The sequence below is a fragment of the Myiozetetes cayanensis genome, unplaced genomic scaffold (genome assembly GCF_022539395.1).
Source record: "Myiozetetes cayanensis isolate MyiCay16 unplaced genomic scaffold, myiCay2020 scf3, whole genome shotgun sequence".
Lineage (NCBI taxonomy): Eukaryota > Metazoa > Chordata > Aves > Passeriformes > Tyrannidae > Myiozetetes > Myiozetetes cayanensis.
Window position 1 is genome coordinate 58,792,244 of NW_026087521.1, and position 7,859 is coordinate 58,800,102.

The window sequence follows — 7,859 nt, forward strand, 5'->3', positions numbered from 1 at the left end:
CATGAAGTCCAACCCTTAACCCTGCACAGGAGCATCCCCAAGAGTCATACCATGTGCCCCAGGGTATTGTCCAAATGCTTCTTGAGCTCTGTCAGGCTTGGTGCTGTTCCCACTTCTCTGGGGAGCCTGTTCCAGTGCCCAGCCACCCTCTTAGGGAAGAACCCCAACAGCTTTTTCATAGCTCTTGTCACTGAGAGTGATGTCCTTCCAAAACTAAGGAATATACCAGGACTGCAGCTGAATTCATTGTACCTGCTAATCAAGGAAGAAAAATGGGGGATTGAATGAAACTCAGTGTCCTCAGACCAGTGAGAACTGATGGCCATAAACGTGGTCATCCCAGCTGGGGAAAGGGTCCAAACCATTGCTTTCTCTTCATGATGAACTGATGAATTTTGGAGGAAGTCATATTGGAAGGTGATGCTGCAGAGAATATCTTTAAAGATAATGCATAAGAAGGGCAAAGAAGGACATTCTTAGTGTTATTAGGGAACACAGAAAATTATCAGGCAACATGATAAAGAAAGAGGGAAATAATGCAAAGTATGCATTACAACAACAACTTGGGAAAAAAATACAGAATGGCAAAATATGGCCAGCATTCATATCCATGATTCTCGGAACAAAGGTGTCTTTGTAACCAGGGCAACAGAAAGAGTTTTTACTCTGTGAGAAAGGAAATAAATGAGTGTTGTAATACATTCACTAATTAACTTCAGGTTTACTCCAATAGTTTCTGCTTCAAAAGGCTTTGACTCAGTATAGTAATACAAGAGTTTAAAAAAATTTGTGGTTTTTTTTAATGCTGTAATTTAGGAGAGAGCAAAAGAAGTAAGTCCAAACTTGAGGTAGTAATTATATTTTCAAATTAATTAATTGCACTTTTTCATTTAGTTTTTCTTTTATTCTAATTACAATTTTAAATACTTGAATAAGTGAAGGTTGCAGCTTTGAAGGTATATTTGCTTTCTAACTGGTAGTATTATTTAATCTTGAACTGTAAAACCACTAAATTCTGCTGGGTTGAAATAGCATTGTGAAACACAGTGTTGCAATATGCACAGGAAAGCAGTTGTAATATATTTTCCTGAAATAGGCAAGCACAGCAGCCCTTCTAAAATGCAAAAGTGTATTTAAAATTGGCAGTGTATAAGCGAATAATAATTACCAAGAACTGCTTTCCACAGGCTTTCTACACTTTCATACTTTGTCTTTTCATTGGGAATGACCAAGTTCTGTTTATTTATTTATAGCTGGCTTGTAGTTGAGAAACTTTCTTCAAGTTTAATGGAGACTCCTTATACAGAAAAGTTTGGGAATCAGTACCCAACCCAGTAATCCTTAATAGAGAAATAACAAAGATAAATGTATATTTCATTGAAATAAACAAGCACTAAACTCTTTTCATTTTGGTATAAGCAATCCCAGTAGAGGTTGGGAAGCATGAATCTATTGGCTGAAGGTTAGCTAATCCACTGTGACAAAGCTTCAGGTTTTCCTGCTAAAGTCCTGTCCTTGAGGAGGCTCCCTGTCTCCCAGCTGGCAGTGGCAGGCGTGCCTGGGTAGGTTGGCTGTAAATGACTTCATTTTTCACAGCTGTCACCTCTAGGCTTGCTTTAAGCACCGTTAAACACCTTTTTAGTTTATAATGTTGCAGGCCTTGGCTGATGAGCTTCCATGAGCCAGAGAGGAGGAAGAAAAAATCTATTTATAGGGTAACATATTGGGGTCTGGTGTAAAGGATCCTTGTGCAACTGGTGTGAGATACAGTGATGTGAGCTCTCATGGCTTCTACAAACGTGTTGCTGTCGCTGCAGCAGTAAAGGGAGAATTACAGATACCCCCCAGTACAGAAAGACAGAGTGGACAGCCAGTAGAATATTGCTGTTCAGTGCATTCCCCTGCTGAGAAGAATGATGTGCCAAATGATTAACTGGCTGTCTCCAGAGCCAGGAGAGCTGATTTTCTCATGTGACAGATTTTGTTTGGTCTTTGGACAAATCATTTATGCTGCAGTTTGATGAAACAGTTAAAGTAACAAATGCTTAAAAAGGCAGTTTTTTCCCCCCTGTCTTGGGCTGAGCCCTAACCTCTTTTCCTGTGTTAGCATTGACGCTCACCTGATCCTAAAGAAAGCTGAAAAAGCAGAAAATGGCCTAACAGAAATAACAAAACTATGATAACCCTAAGGCAATTTTTTAACTGATGTTAGGGAGAAGAAGCAAATTTTTCTTTCTTAATTTACAGCAGTAACAAAACCTGTACATAGCTATTGGTGAACTCATCACATCTTGCACATTCCCCAGGTCTTTGCTAGGTCTTTCCAAAGTTTCTTGTAATCCTTACTGCCCACAAGCATCTAGAATAATCAAGGGGACAAAGTCACCTTGCTGTTCACCTTCCCTTTCAATTCATTAGTATGTTGGTTGAATGTCCTCAGTCCAATCCTAAGGCTGGTCCCTATGTCACTCCAGTATTAACCTCTGTCAAGAGTGAGAAATAGCTACTGATACCTAATTCCCTCTGTCTCCAGTTTTAAACTGTGCCACTACTTATCCCCGTGCTGATTGCCACGTTTCTTCAATAGCTTCTTGTGAAGGAGGTTGTAAAAAGTCTTTGGGAAGTTTAAACATTTTCTATCTAGAAGTTTCTCTGTTTAAAATCAATTGACTATTGGGTGGAGAAGCAATAGGAAAAACCCAATATGGACAATTATTTTACAAAGCATTGTTCCTTAACACTCAGTAATTATCCTGCAACTTTACCGTCCTTTGGGGCTCTGGACTCTAACTTCAAAGGAAACAAGAGAATGTGAGCATCACAAACATGTAAATGGTCAGGCAATTAAAAGTTTTGGTTTTCCCCAAAGTCCTTGTGAAACATCCTACTCTATAAACTGCTCTTTCCAAGGGTAAACATGCGCCTAGGGGAGTAATCGATTCCTTTTCTGAATGAATTAATTGATTCCTTGCCCCTGCCTCTTGTAGCAAACAACAAATTACCAGTGGCTATTAAGGCAACTTCAATGCACGACTTCATCTCCATCTAAACTAAGTTTGGACAGATCATTAATAATGCAGGCCCTGGAATGGAGTGAACTTGTGTCTCTGCCATATGTTCCAGAAACTGGTTGCAACTGAAAATCCAAGATTTCCAGCAGCCTGACAGTTCAAACAGCCTGTGACAAGCCATCAGACTGTCTTGTATTTCAATTACTTATCATCACCCTGTGAATACAGCAGACAGTCCCTTAAATTTTGAGCTAACACTTTGAATGTAATTATATAAGCTTTGCTAGAGTTCCCCTCTACAATGATAGCGTGGGCAAACAGCTGAAAAATATAATTAGTAATGCCTGGTTCTTATACACCATTTGCACGAGGGAGGTTTATAGAGGAAGCAGACACTTGGAGATAAAAGCACTGTGGTCAGGGACCGAAATAGAAGGAAAATTCACATCTCCAGATTCTCAGTCTGAAGTTCCACTGGGAGTTGTTGTTACCAAATCTATTCAGTGCCTTGTAGCGGAGTCCCAAAGTCCTGGCCAAGTACTGGCATCTCTCTTCCGTGATGCAATGCAAACAGGTAAAAAGCTTATAGCAAGCTAATGTTTTACATCTACTGCCACTCCAAATAGTTCTGAGAGACAAAAAGTTCTCAATTTCAGTAGGATAAACTCTGAACATTCTTCATACAGAGGAAAGCAACGAGAATGATCAAAGGTCCAGAAAACACACAGTAACAGAACTTCTGATATGTAAAACACTCTTGCAAAGAGGAAGAGAAGCTCTTTGTCTCCCTGACTGTGGCAGACGAGGTAAAATGGCTATAAACTGTAGTGAGGAATCTGCTTTTGAGATATAGTGAAGTTCTGAAACTGATTTTTTATAAAGTTTATGAAGTTTCCATCACTAAATGCTTTTAAAAACAGGTATGATGGATTTTATTATTATTATTGTTATTTTATTGTTATTTTATTTTTTATTTTATTTTGCAAGAAATTACTCTTGTAAACCTTTGGGACAATGTGCAGTCTAGATCACTTTTTCCAAAGTCCTCCTAGGCCTGCAATTTTGTGAAGTTTCATCTTCTTGGGAGTATATATGTTTAATACAGACAACTGTATTTTTAAAAAAGCATTAAAATACATGTCTGACAAAAAATGCTTGCAAGGGATACATATTTATGCAATTTATATCGATTTAAACATTTTAAAGTTGTGTTGAGAATGATTAGTTAGGCTGCCTCTCTGGGTATGTTAAAGGATGACTTTGGATTAGGTGTCCTCTGAAACTGGGTCACTCAGTGTATTTCATAGGCGTTTTCATCAGATATTGTGCTTGTTGAAGACTACCTCTCTGTACACCTTATGGAAAAAGAATGGATTTTGGTAAGAAAAGCAACAAAAGCTTGAAATTCTAAGAAAATTATCAGTCTTGAGGGTCATCTTTTTTTTTTTTTTTTTCCCAAGGATACATCACCTGCAGCTGTTTGTATTGATCATGACACTGACTACTCTGCAGAATCCTACTGAGTCACTGTGACAGCTCACTCTATGAAAAAGAGACTGCAAACCACCTGAAAAAGATTTGAAAAATGGCTCTGAGAGCCGTGTTAGATGTGGAACGGTGTTAAAGTCACAAAGCTGTTCAATTGATCTAAGTCCAGTTCAGCCTTACATAGACCAGGCTACATCTGCTGTAATTAATTCAGTCAAAAGTGTAATGCTTTATTATTCATTTTTTTGCCTGTTCACACGAGCTGTATTAGTACTCTAGTGAGAAAACAGCTTCTAGCAGTACAGTTTATTTCCATTTCCACTTAGATATGATGCCTGCCATCACTAGCACCTCTCCACTAGTGTCATTTTTAGCTGCATCCACAGTGCTGAGGTAGTGCTTCTGTAAGGTCTAAAGGTCTAGATAGGATTTTTCTTTTGTAGACTTCAGCTTCCTTCATGATGTAGCATTGCTGATTAATGGATCTTTACTCCCAGGAAAATGGGATTCATACAAAACAAGCTTGCCAACTTGCTTTAGAGATTTCCCCCATTCATTTTACTTAATTGAAGTAATGAAAATTCTGCAGCTTCTTCAGCAGAAATTTACCAATTCTGGCCATGCTTCACAGCTGTTTATTACTTCAGCAGATAAAAATGAGATATATCAAGAAAAGTGTCTTTACAGGCCCCATTAATTTGAAATAACTTGGCCTGAGGTATTGTTTTACCCCTTAATAAACACATTTGGGTTTGTAATAGTCATTGTCTTCTCGGCTATGAGGCTATTATTCCTTGACTTTCAAAAATATTTCAGGATATTTTATCTTTCATTATTCATTTGTGCTTAAGGTACAAATCATTATTATTGTTGTCTTTTTGCTCATCATTAGCTAAAAAAAAATAAAGTGAAAGCATCCTGTAAACTTTGCACTTTTCAAGTGTGAAACCAGATGATTTCAGCTGAAGAACATGTCTATAGTACCAGGACTAGTAGTGTGCTGTGCTAGAAAGATTTTGTGTGAGTGAACAGAGCTACAGCAGGAAAACTGTTCTTTGCATCAGTATAGCCAACACCCTGACCAAAAAAACCAAACAACACACAAACCCAAAAGATCTGGTATGGCAAGATTTGCTTCATCATCTTCGATGGCCAGGTATGTCCACAGACACCACATCCCTCCTGGTTGCAAAGCTGCGTCTACATGAGCCTGTAGCTGGAAGTTTCTCATGGAGGTTGGACTAGATCTCCCGAGGTTCCTTAGAACCATGCAATAATTCAGATTATATGTTGTGTTCTGCGTAAGTGCTAACATTTCATCCAGTTTGAATTCATACTCAGAAAAGAAATAATTCAAAAGATTAGTCCCAGTTATCATTGTTTTTCTTCATATGTGTTAGGATGGTGTGCTCTCAGGTTTTCAAGTTAAATGCAGGCTATAATCAGATAGTTGGAGAACAATCCTACCGCTACAGCTGAAAAGCAAGAACTTGTAAAAGGGCTGCCATGTTGCAAGTCGTGCTCAGTGAATCAGTCAAATATATACTTCCAGTTTTAATCTGGCTTGTCCATTTTACAGGTGAAACAATCATAACAATTACTTTAAATGGCACTTTGCAACTGCAAGTGTACTGTAGTCTGGTTTTGTATCTCAGCCATTGAACAGGGCTTTGGCAAGCCACAGTGTGTTGACTGGCAGCAGTCACCTGCCTACTTCTTTAGTTAGATCAGGGGTCTAGCTCTAGGAACTCTAAGCAGCATGGGAAGCACATGAGGAACTAGATGTCTGTGAGTAGATGCAGAGCTATGATCTCACTGGGGTCAGAGGGATGTGCTGCAATGGATGGGTGCTGGCTTTTTAGGAAGGACAGACCAGCAGGCTGAGTTGGGGAGCCGCCTTTTAGGTGAGAGAGCAGCAGGAATGGACACAAATCTGTCACAGGGAGTGATGAGCCAGTCAAGAGCTTATGGGTCAGCATCAGAGATCAGCACAAGCAGTGCTCTGGTGTGTGTTTGCTGCAGCCCATCTGATCAGGTGAGGCCTTCTTCAGCTAATTGGAAGAAGCCTCATGATTGAGACCTTGGTTCTCATGGCAGACTTCAACCACCCTTCTGTCTGCTGATGACACAAGACAATGGGGTACAAGCAGTCCAGGAGCTTTCTGGATATTATTTTTCTTAAAGAAGAGACAATTTAAAAAGAAGAGCAACCCTGCTTATAAATAAATATCATAACCTCAAGGGACTCCAACATGTGCAAACACATCAACCATAATAGTGGCTTCCTTGAGCTATTCCTTCATTATTAGGGAGAAAAAGATGAGCTGTGAATAATCAGAAAAGTCATTTCTCCTGTACTTGCAACAAAATATCAATTACTTCTAAACTTTATTGTGCTGCAAGCAAATCCACACAAATAATTACAGCTCTAAGAATGCCTAGAAACAGAATAGAGCTTTGACTCTGCAGGACTTTTAACTGTACTTCATTTAAGCATCTTCTCACCTTGCTTGTCAACTGATAACACATAAAACACTTGTTTCAACACCTAACAGCATCACTGCTATCAGATTCCTTTCTAGAAAAATGATCTTCTGTGCTGTATTTACCTATGACAGCTGTAATCTCTTGATGTGATAAAATTCAGGTTTTTAGTGTACAAGTTCCATGCCACCCATAGTATGATCTGAATAATCAGTGAATAATCTCAATCATCTAGCACTTGGTGTCATCTTTACTACAGATTTTTTTTATACTGAGACCAACAAAGAAGATGAGGATCACTGGAGAGGCAGGAGGGGGGGAAAGGAAAAGTGATAAATGGGAAACCCATTTTCTTTAACCTGGGAAAAATGGTTATGAGACCCTAGATATACACATACAGCTTTCAGTGGGTTAAGAGCAATTTGGCCTTTGGCAGCAAATTTGTAAGTCTGTAGTTCATCTGTGAAAGAGAATGTTTCTTTCTAGTATTTGTGGTTTGGTATCTTGAGAATTTATTTCATCATTTATTGAACTGATCCATGTATCCTCCTAATGAATAGTTAATGCTGAGATGTTAAATATCTTATGGTGCTGAAGTGAAAGTTTTCTGTTTCAGCTACTATGAGATTTGCCCTTTTCAGTTTTAGAGAGCTCTTCTGAAAACACACAGAGAAAAGTTCAAAGCTACCACAGGCAGCTTGTTTATTCCATGTTTTTTACTTCCCATTGACTTGGACACATGTAGTTTGCCTTTGCAGAAGGCCTCTGTGGGGGGAATTAAAAGACATCAAAATAATACTGAAACTGGAGAAGGGACTTCCTATAACTCAAGAATAAAAGGCTCACTTGGTTAACAGGCTTTAGGGAAAGGAAAGG